The sequence below is a fragment of the Symphalangus syndactylus genome, chromosome 11, assembly GCF_028878055.3.
Source record: "Symphalangus syndactylus isolate Jambi chromosome 11, NHGRI_mSymSyn1-v2.1_pri, whole genome shotgun sequence".
NCBI classification, from domain to species: Eukaryota; Metazoa; Chordata; class Mammalia; order Primates; family Hylobatidae; genus Symphalangus; species Symphalangus syndactylus.
In genome coordinates, this window is record NC_072433.2 from 117,018,482 (window position 1) to 117,034,249 (window position 15,768).

The following is a 15,768-nucleotide window of genomic DNA, read 5'->3' on the forward strand; positions in this document are numbered from 1 at the left end:
ATACGCCCCACTGTTAAGTATGATTTGTTACAAATTTGCAGTAGTCTATATTGTCATTTTGTGAAATCTCCTTTCCTCAATTTTTACAGGCATTGCCTTGATTAAAGGCCTCATTACCTCTCCTAGAGGAATGATGAGCTGCATCCTCACAGTCCATCCCCTTACCAAGTGATTGTTTCCACAGTAATCTTCTAAAAAAAGTGTATCATTTTGGAGAAGTCACTTTTAGTCTTACAGTCCTTCAGTGTCTTGACAAAACCCAGACTCCATAGCAACATCTGCCCCTACTTACTTTCTCAATAGAAATTATCCCACTGTTTATAAACCTCAAACTACTTGTGTTTTCTCCTAGAATGACATGCTATTACACAACCTCATGATTTTTCACAAGTTGGCTCCTAGGTCTGCAATGCTCTTGTTCTGTTTGTCAGTCTCTTGTCTCCCCTGCATTCTTTATAGATTGACCACCTCTGAGCTTTCTATAATTGTAAAAATAGCCTATTATCCCAAATAACTGAATATGAAAAGTCATAATTTCATCAAGTCTATTTTGGGTCAAATGAGATTTCCTAGCACATAGCTTATTTCTAATAGCCCGTAATTGGAAGGGATGCCTTTGAGCTGATAAGGCCCTTTACACTGATCTGGTTACATTCCTGCTTGGTCCTCCTGGTGAATCACGTAAAAGGGATGGAATGTGCCAGTCTGGCTGTGCAGATTATCACCATAGAAAGGATAATTCAACTGACCCTTATGTGGGCTTACCCTGACTTGGTGATACTGCGACCTTTAATATGAGTTAGACCAGTCAGAAGAACAATAATTCCAATTGGAATATATAAAATGTGTTTATACTCACCCCTACCCCCAGTGCCCTTAATATAGTTTCTCTTGCTAATCTTTGAAGGAAGATCTAAAACGCTGGAATTCTTTGTCTCCGCTGAAGATCAAAAATTAACCATGGTCGAGAAAAAAAAGCAAAAGCCCCTATGTACTTATAGTTCCTCAAGGCTGTCAAGTGTGGTTGGGTTGCTGGTGCTCTCCACAATTCTAGAGGAACTTCATGGCACAGTTGTAAGGGCTGGTGCAGAGAATGAGATTCAGGAGTAGAAAGCTGAGCACAGATTTCCTTTACTGAATGTCAAGGTGGGCAGCACAGCATGTGGAAAATGTCACAGCTGATTTTACAGATTTCAGGACACCATAGAATGTTTTTTATCTGTAGAAAGGATCTAAATTGATTTTTACACTCGAACATATATTATTTGTGTAAGCTATAGTGTAGAGAAGTAGCGTTAATCATATTTAAAATCTAAGACTAGTGTTGTATGAAAGGAGAGAAGGTTAGCACTCCCCTTGAGAAGGATGGTAGAGGCCCTCGGGCCTGACAACACGCATACACAAAGACAAAAAACCAAACACCGCGTGTTCTCACTTATAGGTGGGAATTGAACAATGAGAACACATGGACACAGGAAGGGGAACATCACACACCGGGGCCTGTTGTGGGGTGGGGGGAGGGGTGAGAGATAGCATTAGGAGATATACCTAATGTTAAATGAAGAGTTAATGGGTGCAGCATACCAACATGGCACATGTATACATACGTAACAAACCTGCACGTTGTGCACATGTACCCTAAAACTTAAAGTATAATAAAAAATAAATAAATAAAATAAAATCTAAGACTATTAGTTTTGTTACCTCGGATACAATTATAGTAGCATCTACACAGAACTTTAGTTTTCAAACTATATGTAATTATTTTAAAATGATTACTTTATAATTTATGATATTACAAAATGACTTATCGTTGACCTTCAATTTCTGAAGGAAGTAGCAAGTTGAAGAACACAAAGCATTGATTGAAAGATGACTGTCCTAATTTTTAATGTTAATATAATATTTTAATACAATAATGAATTATTAGTTACTTCATATGTAACAAAAGCATCTCTGGAAATTTGACTAAGTTGGTCAAATATAAAACTTAAATAGAAAGTGCTTTATCTAATGTGATTATTTGTTTTTTTAAATTTTATAAACCATTTTTGACATGTATTACAATATGTAATTCTGTGAATATTCAAATAATATTTGATGTGTTCCACGTATTCAGGATAGTCAAGAACCAAGGTAATGGAAAAATTACTTTTAAGCCATCTTTACTATGGAATTTCTGTTTGGTGATGATGATGGTGACAATGATGGCATCATAGTTAAGTGTGAAATTTGGACTCATATTATGGACAAGTCAGTCCTCTTAAGTATTTTGTATAGGGTTGTTGCATGGGTAAAATGAGATAGTTTATGTGGTATAAGTCATCATTTTTCTCTTTATATGGGCAAGGAGACTGATGCTTCAACTGATGGAGAGTTGAAGTAACTTGTACAGATCAGTAAGTGGTTGTGTTCAGAGTTTCATCTGTTTTGACCACATTCTGTGTTCTTCTGTGTGAAAAATAAATAAAAATAAAATAAAACCAGTCTTATTCAAGAAGATCAGCTGTTTCGCTTTCACTCTACTTGATACAATAGTTGGTTGAAAATGTCTATATCCTTAGATCCCCATAGACCCCACAGATGTGAAAAATGAGTAGTGGAGTTCTCTAAAAGAAGAAATATGTGGTCAATTAGGACCTAGAATCAGTCCTTGGTGAACTGGAAGTTGCCCGGATAGGGAGAAAATTCATAAGGAATCCTAGAACTTGGCCTCAAAGACTATCCATGGCAGTTTAAATAGCTGAATGAACAAAATCTGACTCCAAAGTGGAGAGCTAAGTTAAAAAGAAACCAGCTAATAAATAGGGATTTGCCCTCCATAACCAATCTCACCTTGATTTCATAGATAATGTCCCAGTAAATGTGCACAGATATTTGCTGTAACAGAGCATCCATCTAAAAATACAGTGGGTTGTCTTAGGACGCTAGAATAAAATGTTATAAAGGGAATGACTGAATGAAGGATATCTGAGAACCTTTCCTTTTCTTGAATTTGTATTCCTTTAGGAGTATTTAATATAGAACTTCCTGATTGGAAGACTTATGTATACCTAAAAAGCTCTTCACATTTAATATTATGTATTTTTTAAATGGTGGGATTTTTGGCTGTGTAGGAACTGGCTACTCTGGCACTTTTACTCATGATGAAGAAAACTCTAGTAATCCAAAAAACATTTGTTAAAAAGAGAGTTAAATAAAGCACATTGTTTTTCTTATGACAGCCTCTGCCTGGGGGGTGGTTCACTTGAGCAGTTCATACAATATGTCTAATACTTTGCTTTGTTAAGACAAAGCAACTTTCTTGTTTATTACAGATAGAGAAGACATATATATATACATGATATTACTATGTATAAGTTGTTCATTTTTTAAGTTTTGCTTTATTTCAATACTAGCCTAAAATTTTCATTTAATTGAATGGCTACTATGTAAGGCACTTCCTGCTAGGTGTTTTACATTTTATACCTCTAATCTGAAAAATAACCTTATGGTAGAAATTATTAACCTTTCTTTACTTAGAAGAAAGTCAGAGCTCAGATAGTTTTGGGTAAAGGGATGTGTTCCAAAGATCCAAATGGCATGAAAGCAATCCAAACCTGAATCTCTGTGCCCCGAGGGTCACACACTATTCATTACATCACACTGGCTCCCAAGGACAAAATGAATCCAAAGATAGGTATTTCAAGGATACGTATATTTTCAATTACTGATTAGCAGCACAATTATAAACCTTAAGCAATCCTTTAAGAACGATGCTTTATTTGGGAACAGATTACTCGGGACTGTCTGTACCCTTGTGAATCCTTGAAAATCACCACTGTGGCAGCTCAAAACAAAGCAGTCTTTTGTACACATAATATATGTGCATTACATAAGTTGAATGTATATTTGTCTAATGTCACCCAAAGTTAGCTTATCTGTAAGATGGTTTTTAAGATGTAGGAAGATAATAACTAAAATATGCTCATGATTCATTAAAATATACTTTAAAAGAATGAGATGAGCCTAGCATTGAATGAGGTATCCCATCTCAATGGTAATTATTTCCGTTGAGTAAATTAAATAGTCTTTTATTTAGGGGAAAATAAAAAAGTAAAAAATATCAAGTTTTATCATGGCCATAAAGCTGTCAGAATAGTAATGGTGAGATTATCTGTACTACAGGTTTAAAGTAAATCTTTTAAGCAAACATGTATGGAAATATTAAGTCATTTTCCTGATTTTGACTTGCTCAGTATGACCATTATAAATATAAGAAGTAAAAAAAAAAAAAAAACTAATAGCTTACTTCAGAACAACAACAGCAAAAATAAACCATAGATGGATTTCTGAGTGGAGATTTTAACAAAGCAGACCTGAAAGAAATCAATCTAAAACTCTCACCAGATCCCCTCAGCAGTTTTTCTTTCTCAGTTTCTGTTGTGCTTCTTTTTCACAATCTTCTGCCTTTCTAGAAAGTAAATGTGTTAATTAATTACTTATACAGGAAGTTTACAATGCTGTGAATTAAATGTTAACATAATTTATTTTTAGGTGTTCCTTTAGTTCCGAGCTTAGAGTACTAATTATTTTGTCGGCATTTTGGTTATATTTTGCTTTAAAAAAAAGATGGTCACAATTGACTTCCAATATTTATGGTATGTCTTTGATTTCAAAACAGTTTTAACTTATAATATCTAATATAAATGATTCATTTTAGTCATATCTGTTATTTAATATCCAGTATTTTGCCAATACGAATTATGCTAATGAGTTTTTAATAGCTTCATTCATATTTGTCCTTAAGTTGGAGATGTACAAATACATATTTTATATATGTACACATGAGCACTTTAAAATATGTAAATATACAGCTGTTTTGAATGCTCTTACAATTAATACGCAGTTTAACAGAACTTTGAACACCTGCTGCATCTTATGTTCTATACTCCTTACTGTGTGGATACAAAGATGAATTACAAACAGTTCTTGAGATCAAGGACTTTCCAATATATCATATGTATTTTTATGTACAAATCATAATGAAGATAAGCCTATAATGTTGATGGAATGTGTCACTGACAAATGAGTATTTTGCCTTTTCTTTAATAGTTTATATAAATTTTCTACAGTGAGTATATGTTATCTCAGTTTATCTAAACATATAAAAGTATTTTAATCTACCCAAAAAAGGAAATGTATTTGATAATTTATTTTTCCAGATACTTAGCTTCCCAACTGAAACTGTAATTAGTTATTTATACTAAATAATTAAGCCTTAATTAGCATTATACTGTCATTAGAATAATTGGTACTAATTGGCCAGGCGCGGTGGCTCACGCCTGTAATCCCAGCACTTTGGGAGGCCGAGGCAGGCGGATCACGAGGTCAGGAGATTGAGACCATCCTGGCTAACACGGTGAAACCCCCTGTCTACTAAAAATACAAAAAAATTAGCCTGGCGTGGTGGTGGGCGCCTGTAGTCCCAGCTACTCAGGAGGCTGAGGCAGGAGAATGGCGTGAACCCGGGAGGCAGAGCTTGCAATGAGCAGAGATTGTGCCCCTGCACTCCAGCCTGGGCGAGAGAGCGAGACTCCCCATCTCAAAAAAAAAAAAAAAAAGAAAAGAAAAAGAAAAATTGGCACTAATTTATCAGTAACAGTATAATTCAGAAGTTAATCTAATGAAGAAAATATTACATTGAAAAGTTAAAATTGTGAGGTTTAAAAAACTGACAAGATTTGTGGCTTTTTATTTACTAAATATTCATTGTATGATATCATAAAGTATCTAAACTTTTCAACTCATAACAAGTGGTTCAATTAGAGTCTGGCCTTCCTTTTTTTTAAACAGTATTTTAAAATTGAGATGGGAATTGAGATTTCCCATGTTATCTCCGACCTCTACAGGAGCATAGCCTCCGCATTATCAATATCTCTCACCAAAAGATACATTTGTTACAATCGATGAGCCTAAATTGACACTTCATAATTACCCAAAGTCTGTAATTTACCTTAGGGTTCACTCTCAATGTTGTACATTCTGTGGGTCTGAACAAATGTATAATGACATGTATTCATCATTATTTATTTTACAGAGTACATTATAAATATCCTCTGCACTTGAACTATTCATCCTCTATCCCCCAGTCCCTGGTAACCACTTATCTTTTTACTGTTTCCATAGTTTCTCCTTTTCCAGAATGTTACATAGTTGGAACCATAAAGTACATAACCTTTTTAGCTTGGTTTTATTCACTTAATAATGTGCATTTAAGATTCCCCTATGTCTTTTAATGGCTTAATAACTCATTTCTTTTAATGATAGATAACATTTCATTTCCCTGATATATACCTCATTTTATCCGTTCACTAATGAAAGACATCTTGATTGCTTTTAAGTTTTGGCAATTATGAATAAAGCTGCTGTAATCATCATTGTGCAGGTTTTATATGGACATACGTTTTTAACTCTATAGGGTAAATACTACAAAGTGTGATTGCTGTATTGTATGGTAAAAGTATGTTTAGCTTTGTAAAAAATCACCAAACTGTCTTCTTAAGTAGTTATACCATTTTGCACTCATCCCAGCAATAAATGAGAGTTTCTGTTGCACCACATCCTTGCAGAATTTAGTGTTATCAGTGATCTGGATTTTGGTATGCAGTAGTATCTCATTCTTGTTTTAATTTGTATTTCCTAATGACATATAATGTGGAGCATATTTTCACATTTGACATTTCATTCACTTTTATTTCACATTTCAGATGCTTATTTGCCATCTATCTATCTTCTTTGGTGAAGGGTGTGGTGAGGTCTTAGACCCATTTTTGAATCCAGTTGTTTGTGTTCTTATTGTTGTGTCTTAAGTGTTCTTTGTATATTTTAGGTAACAGTTCTTTATCAAATGTGTCCTTTTCAAATATTTTCTCCCAGTATGTGGCTTGTCATCTCATTTTCTTAACATTGCCTTTCACAGAGCATAAATTTTTAAATTTATCAAAGTCCAGCTTATCAATGATTTCTTTTATTGATTGTGTCTCTAGTGTTGTATCTAAAAGGTCATCACCATACCCAAGGTCATCTAGGTTTTCTCTTATGTTACCGTTTTGGAGTTTTATGTTTTACATGGAATGCTAGGATTCACATTGAGTTAATTGTGTGAAGAGGATAAGGTCTGTGTCTAGATCCATGTTTTCGTATGTGGATGTCCAGTTTTCTAGTACCATTTGTTGAAAAAACCATGTTTGCTGTATTGTACTGCCTTTGCTCCTTAGTCAAAGATCAGTCGACTACATTTATGTGGATCTATTTCTGAGCTTTATTTTGTGTTTCATTGATCTATAATATTTGTCTGTTCTGCTGCCAGTACCACACTGTCTTGATTACTGTAGCTTTATATTAAATTATTTTATTATATTATATTCTGCAACCTTCCTATAATCATTTATTATTTCCAGGATTTTTTCAGTATTTCTGGATTTTCTGCAGATGATCATGTCGTCTGCAAATAAGGACAGTTTTATTTCTTTCTCCCAAATCTACATACTTTTTATTTTGTATTATTTTTTATATTTAATTTTGGAAACAGGGTCTCATTTGGACACCCAGGCCAGAGTGCGGAGGTGTGATCATAGTTCGCTGCACCCTCGGACTCGTGGGCTCAAGGAATCCTCCCACCTCAGCCTCCTGAGTAGCTGGAATTACAGGTGCGAGCCACCATGCCTGGCCAAATCTGTATACTTTTTATTTTATTTTCTTGTCTTATTATGTTAGCAGAGTTCCAATATGCTACTGAAAAGGTGAGGGGATATCCTTGCCCTGATCTTAGTGGGAAAGCTTTGAGTTTCTCATCACTATGTATAATGCTAGATGTGGGGATTTTTGTAGGTATTCTTTCTCAAGTAGAGTAAGTCACCCCTTTTTCCTAGTTTACTGAGAATTTTTATCATGAGTGAGTGTTGAATTTCATCAAATGCTTTTTCTGAATTTAGTATAATCATGCAATTGTTTCTCTTTAACGTTAACTTTCTTTAATCTTTAACTTGAACATTTCTTTAATGTTGAACCAGCCTTGCATGCCTGAGACAGATATGAATTGGTTGTGGCATACAATTCTTTTTATACGTTGTTGACTTTGATTTGCTGGCTTGTCTTTTAATAGGATTTCAGTACCATGCATATTTTTTACTTTGGTAACATGTTTGACACTTGCTGTTAGGTTCTTTATAATAAATATACTATTCATTTATGTGATAGAAATTCAGTCTTCACTGATTCTTGTCCTCACATCTTTCTATATATAAAACTATATTATTCCAAAGTAAACACACACACACACACACACACACAGTAAAAACAACCCATCAATGAACTCTACTCTAAAATGGTTGCCTTGGTTTTCCTTATAATTGCAAATTTGTTTAACATAAGAGAAACAAAAAATGTATTTCCATTGTCCATCTATTCCATGTAAATTTGAACACATTCTTTTATTCATTTTTTCCCTTTCATGAAAGTGGAATAATATTGTAAGAGCAGTTACGTAATTTGATCAAAATTTGTATCTTGAATTGTTAGTTCAGCATATAATTTTCTTTTGTACAATTCAGAACTATGTTTTTTTAAGGGTAAAGAACAGTTACTATATTTAATACCATATCTTTCACTCAGCTTTCGTAATATATTCTAATGCCCTCATTAAATACAAATATAAATGAAACATTCAATTTCAAGGCTTTAAAATTTATGTTAATTTAATTAAATAAAGTATCAAAAGCAGCACTCATAGAAGTTATATAAACACTGAGATAAAATTGAGTAGAAGTATATTATTTTAGCTTTTGATTTAAAAATGAAAATTATTTCACCTTTTTTTTTAATCTGATAGAAAGGGAGAGTGATAGCTACTTAGGAAAGCAGCTTTAAGAATTACATAAGTGAATATACATAAAAGGCTTAGTAGTACCTTGTGTACAGTAAATGGTCAATACATGGTGGTGTTTATTTATAGTTAATGTTCTTGATAATTTTATGTTTGGGATTTAATCTTATATTTTATAATTAAGCTAACCAGTTTGAAACTTTCCATGTTGTAGTGAAGCATAATACTTGTTTCAAACAAAAATTGAATTTCTTAATTATACTTTGAAAAACACTGTATGATATATCTACTGTTAAAAAATTATAGTATAATTGATGATGTTTGTGTATTTTAACTTGTGTCTTTGCGTCACCTCTCTTCTCTTCATTTATCAACCCAATAACTATTTCTAGAATAGGGAGATTAAATCTCTACAGTTTCAGTGTCTTGTTCTGGTCTCTTTTAGTGCTGTGGCAGTGGTAATTCTTTAATATTTACACTCACAGAGACAGTGTGATTAGGTCAACATAATTTTTTGCATGGTGTTCTTTGTCCTCCTACATCCATATTTGTCAACATTCCTAGTGGTATAAGCAATCAATGTAATACATTACTATTATGAAATAAAATGTTTATAATGTATTCCATTTTTAGAAGCATTTTTTTCTACTGTGTACATTTAGATTAAGCTTAAATATTCTTTGATCTCTAAGACAGTAAAGAAAGAGAGCTCTTCCTTTTCATTCTTCTCTGATGTGGGCCCTGAATGATTTAGTTTAACACATATTTATGGAGCACTAACTACATGCCAAGAGAGAGGGTAGATGCTAATGACAGAACTATGAAAACTGCCTTTAGGATGCTCAGGTACATACAAACTCATTTCAATGTACTTTATTAAGTGTTAAGATCAATGTATGCATAAAATATGAGGGAAATTGAGTGTCAGAGAAGCATTTAATCCAGCTTCTAGGAAATGAATTCAGCCCAAACAACCCATTTTAAGGTAGAATGGTAATTATATGTAGAATTATATCGGAATTATCATGAAATTCTTTGGTCATCAGTAAAGATGCACTTGTGATCCTAGTAATTCTCTGAATATTGAACAAAACATCCTAATGCATTTTAGCAAAAAATGTTAATTGTAGTAAACAAGGAGTGTTATCTGTTAAGTGGAAATTTCACCAGAAACCTCATATATTTTCATTTTCCAACTTTTAGGTTCAAGAAGTACATGTACAAGTTTGTTAAATGGGTAAATTGTGTGTTGCAGGGGTTTGATATATAGATAATTTCATTACCCAGGTAATAAGCATAGTACCCAATAGGTAGTTTTTCAATCCTTACTCTCCTCCCAACCTCTACCCTCAAGTAGGCCTCAATGTCTGTTGTTCCCTTTGTATCCATGTGTACTCAATGTTTAGCTCACACTTATTAGTTAAAACATGTGGTACTTGGTTTTCTATTCCTGTGTTAATTCACTTTTGCTAATGGCTTTCAGCTCCATCCATGTTGCTGCAAAGCATATGATCTCATTCTTTTTTATGGCTGTGTAGTATTCCGTGGTGTATATGTACCACAATTCTTTATCCAGTCCACCACTGATGGGCATATAGGTTGATTCCACATCTTTGCAACAGTCAACATTGCTGTGACACACACATTCATGTGTCTTTATGATAGAACAATTATATTCCTTTGAGTATATACCCCTCAATGGGATTGCAGGGTCAAATGGTAATCCTATTTTAAGTTCTTTGAGAAATCACCAAACTGCTTTCCAAAGTGACTGAGCTAATTTACATTATCCCAGAACTGTATGTGTTCCCTTTTCTTTGTAATCTCGCCAGCATATGTTATTTTTTCACTTTTTAATAGTAGCCATTCTGACTGGTGTGAGATAGTATCTCATTGTGGTTTTTATTTGCATTTGCCTAGTGATTAGAAATATTGAGCATTTTTTCATATGCTTGACGGTTATGTATATGTCTTCTTTTGAGAAGTGCCTTTTCATGTTCTTTGCCCATCATATAAAGTGGTTGTTTTTTGCTTGTTGATTTAAGTTCCTTGGAAGTTGTAGATACTAGACCTTTGAGGAATGCATAGTTTCCAAATAATTTCTCCCATTCTATAGGCTGTCTATTTATGCTGTTGATAGTTTTGTTTTGGCTATGCAGAAGCTGTTTAGTTTAATTAGGTCCCACTTGTCAATTTTTGGTTTTGTTACAATTGCTGTTGTAGTCTTCATCATGAAGTCTTTGCCAGGGCTAGTGCCCCAAATGGTATCTCCTAAGTTTTCTTCTAGATTTTTTATAGTTTTAGGTTGTACATTTAAACATTTAATTAATCTTGAGTTGTTTTTTTAAAATATGGTGAAAGCTAAGAGTCTAGTTTTACTCTTCTGCATATGGCTAGCCAGTTATCCCAGCAACATTTATTGAATAGTGAGTCCTTTCCCCATTGCTTGTTATTGTCAGCTTTGTTGAAGATCAGATGGTTATAGGTGTGTAGCTTTATTTTTGGGTTCTCTAACCTGTTCTATTGGTCTGTGTGTCTGTTTTTATGCCAGTATCATGTTGTTTTGGTTACTCTAGCATTGTGGTATAGTTTGAAGTCAAGTAGTGTGATGCCTCAAGCTTTGTTCTTTTCACTTAGGATTCCTTTAGCTATTCGGGCTTTTTTTTTGGTTCCAAATGACTTTTTGAATTATTTTTTCACATTCTGTGAAAAATGTCATTGGTAGTTTGATAGGAATAGCATTGAATCTGTAAATTCCTTTGTGCAGTATGGCCATTTTAACGCTATTGATTCTTCCTATCCATGGGCATAAATGTTTTTCCATTTCTTTGTGTCATCTCTGACTTCTTTGAGCAGTGTTTTGTAATTTGTATTGTACTGATCTTTTACCTCCCTGGTTAGCTCTATTCCTAGGTATCTTCTTCTGTTTGTGGCTATTGTGAATGGGATTGTGGTCTTGATTTGTCTCTCAGCTTGGACATTATTGATATATAGAAATGATACTGATTTTTGTACATTGATTTTGTATCTTGAAACTTGGCTGAAGTTGTTTATCATATCCAAGAGCCTTTGGGGAGAGACTATGGGATTTTCTAGGTATAGTATCACAATGTCATATTATCTGCGAAGAGAGATGGTTTGACTTCCTCTCCTCCTATTTGGATGCCTTTTATTTCCTTCTTTTTCCTAATTGCTGTAGACTTCCAGTTCTATGTTGAATAGGAGTCATGAGAATGGGCATCCTTGTCTTGTTCCAGATCTCAATGGGAATGCTCCCAGCTTTTGCCCATTCAGTAGGCTGTTGGCTGTGGTTTTGTCATAGATCACTCTTATCATTTTGAGGTATGTACATTCAGTGCCTAGTTTATTGAGGGTTTTTTAACATGAAGAGATGTTGAATTTCATCTAAAGCCTTTTCTGTATCTATTGAGATGACCATGTGGCTTTTGTTTCAGTTCTGTTTGTGTGATGAATCACAACTATTGATTTGCATATGTTGAACCAACCTTGCATTCCAGGAATAAAGCCTACTTGTATGTGGTGGTTTAGCTTTTTGATGGTCTCCTGGATTCTATTTGCAATTACTTGTTGAGGATTTTTGTATCATTGTTCATCCGGGATATTGGCCTAAAGTTTTCTTTTGTCATCATGTTTCTGCCAGGTTTTGTTATCAGAATGATGCTGGCCACATAGAATGATTTAGGGAGGAATCCCTAAATCATTTAAAAATATTAGCATGATTAGTTTATTAACATTTTCAACATTATCAGAAAAGGTTGCTTTCCTTTATTTTATTTATTTATTTATTTTTTGAGACAGGGTCACACTCTGTCACCCAGGCTGGAGTACAGCGGCATGTTCTTGGTTCACTGCAGCCTCCATCTCCTGGGTCCAAACAATTCTCCTGCCCCAGCCACCCAAGTAGCTGGGATTACAGGCATGCACCACTGCACCCAGCTAATTTTTGTATTTTTTATAGAGACAGAGTTTTGCCATCTTTCCCAAGCTGATCTCGAACTCCGGAGGTTAAGCAATCTGCCTGCCCTGGCCTCCCAAAGTACTGGGATTATAGGAGTCAGCCAGTGTGTCCAGCCACAAGTTTTCTTATTAACGACTTTTCTTTGACTAAAAACAAATTAAAAAAGTTGAAAAATAGATATCAAAAAATTATAGCAATATTTTTGTTAACTTTATGATTTTTTAAATTAACTCAAAATTTGGTTTCATTAAAGTTCCCTTTTTCTGTGAAGTTCAGTGGTCATATTAGACCTTGATATTTAGAAAAATGAAAATATTAAAATAGAGAACAGAGAAAACAAAGATTTCATTACTACCCTAGAGTTCAGCTTGGTGGTGGAAGGAATTGTGTTCATCAGTTTGTTCATAAAATTCTCTAGGCCATATGGAGAAGATTAAGTGTTATGTTATTGGTAGAACTGTTTGAAAAATTAGAGAGGACACACTATACAAAAGTAAAACATTTCTCATTTAATTTACAGTACTAGAGAATGCCAAATGCTGTCCTTGTTTTATGAATTAGGTACAACATGTTTATTATGGCAGATTTTTAAACACAACTTAGGACACATTCTGTGTAATTAATAACAGGAGATGTTTCTTAATTCATGATATCAACTCCTTTACAAGCATATTTTGGAGATTATCTTTTAATTAAAATATACCATATTTCTAGCATAGATATAAATCACTCATGTTTAAAGGAATGACTTCTACAGGGTGATATGATCTCATTCAGAGATACTAGAGCTTCGGTACTGTTCTGTAGGTTGGTTTTAGTTCCTTTTAAAACAAGATCACATTGTTAAATTTTATTTCCGTAACTTGCTCATATGTGTAACATGGTATATTTCTGTCTTGTGTTATTTGACAATAAATTTAATAAAATAATAGCTGGCCAGTAGAAAAAAATAAGCATAAATATCTTGAGAAGAAGTGTATTCCATTTGGACTGTTTGGTTTTCTTATACTAAATATGTTAGAAAAGTTTCTAATTTTTCTAGCTGCAGTTGTGGCTCTTAAGTAATTTCTTTTGATTTACCATGAGGGTCATATTATGACTGCCTATTTCAAATCATTCTTAAAATCTTTCTGTTTTTCTTGCAGTGTGCCATGATATTTATAAGTATAAAAATTTTTTAGGTACCTGAAATAATCTACAGATATGCTTGTGTAGTGAACCAAGAAATGCGATAAGACACTTATAGACATAAAAGGACATTTGCTTCAAAATGGCATTTGTACTCAGGGTTAAAAACAGGTTATTTTCCTGGCCCAGAGAAATGTACTCTCTTTACAATGACATATTGTTCCCTGAATTTTGATGAGTAATGGCACCAGAGCCATTTTACATGTGAGTCCCGATCTCTTAGATTCTTTTAATCCTGTTTAATCACTCAGGTGATGAGTATGCAGGATGAAAATATTTTTGATAAAAGGCATAGCTCATTCATCTAAAAAGTTATTAATGTTTTCTTCTACCTTCCTTACAAAATACCTTTTCAGAAACAGACCTATTTATAAACACTGGTAAAGAATCAGACAGTGGTAAGGACTGTCATGAAGCCCCACTCACTGTCATGGTGTATTCTAGACATATATTTTTCTTTGATAATAGTAAAGGTTGGCCTCTTCCATTTCAGAGCACACAAACAAATCTAATCAGGAGTTCTTATCAGTTGTGTTCACTGCTATATCCCCATCCCCTAAAACAGAGCCTAGCACATAGTAGGCACTCAGTAAATATTTCTGAATGAATGAATGAATTAATATATTGTGCAATAATATTCTATTAGAGCTGTCACTCGTGTGAGTCAGTTTTTATTAGATCATTGGGCTAATCAGGTCAAAGATATAATCATGTGAAGCTGCTGACTTTTTAAGAGAGAACTCTCTGGTCTTTTGCAATATTTTATTATTTTAACCTAAAATTTTCTAAAATGTGATTTTTCTAGAAGTATAAGTTCATGCTATAGAATTTAAAGCTGAGAAGGACCTTAAAACCTGTACTTCTGTACCAGCATCATCAGAGGGGCCCATTTGTCCTCCTCGAAGAGCAACTTGAAATACTTTCTATACTGTTTCACATCTGGCATGTATCTTCAGAAAGCTGTATTCCAGTAAGGGATGCCTCTAGAATGAAAGGAGGTACGCAGTGAGAAACGTTGTAAAGTATTCTTTGCTTAGTTCCTGTCTTAGTTTGTTTATGCTGCTGTAACAGAATACCGCAGACTGGGTAATTTATAACAAACAGAAACTTACTGGCTGACAGTTCTGGAGGCTGGAAAGTCCAAGATCAAGAGGCTTCCATTTGCACAGCCTTCTTACGGGGTCATTCCATAGAGGAAAGGCAAAGAGGATGAGAGAAAGCAAGAGGGCAACAAACTTGTTCTTTTTTTTTTTTTTTTTTGAGGCGGAGTTTCACTCTTGTTGCCCAGGCTGGAGTGCAATGGCAGGATCTCGGCTCACTGCAACCTCCACCTCCCGGGTTCAAGTGATTCTCCTGCCTCAGCCTCCCAAGTACCTGGGATTACAGGCATGCACCACTACTCTGGCCAATTTTGTATTTTTAGTAGAGACTTGTTCTTTTATAAGGAAACCACTCCCATGGTTTTGTTATTAATCCATTCTTGAGGGCCTCACCCAGGCCTTAACACCTCCCATTAAGCCTCACTTTCCAACACTGCTGCATTGAGAATCAAGTTTCCAACATATTAACTTCAAAGGACACTTTCAGACCATAGCAGTTCCTTTCTGATAAATAAGCTTGACAAATGGTTGCTTAAAAACATGACTTGCAGCGTTTGTCCCAAGTCTGCCATCTGCTAACCTTCTGATGTTGGGCAAATTATGTAACTTCTTGATGCCTCAGGTTATCATTCATA

At 34.3% G+C, this 15,768-nt stretch overlaps 1 protein-coding gene and 1 pseudogene across 1 annotated transcript in view; both read left to right on the top strand.

Moving 5' to 3' along the window:
• The window catches only part of CHSY3 (chondroitin sulfate synthase 3), a 276,137-nt gene that overhangs the window by 69,152 nt on the left and 191,217 nt on the right, over nucleotides 1-15,768 (top strand). The gene's annotated exons all lie outside the window — the stretch shown is intronic.
• LOC129457930 (uncharacterized) lies at nucleotides 1,322-1,439 on the top strand (annotated as a pseudogene).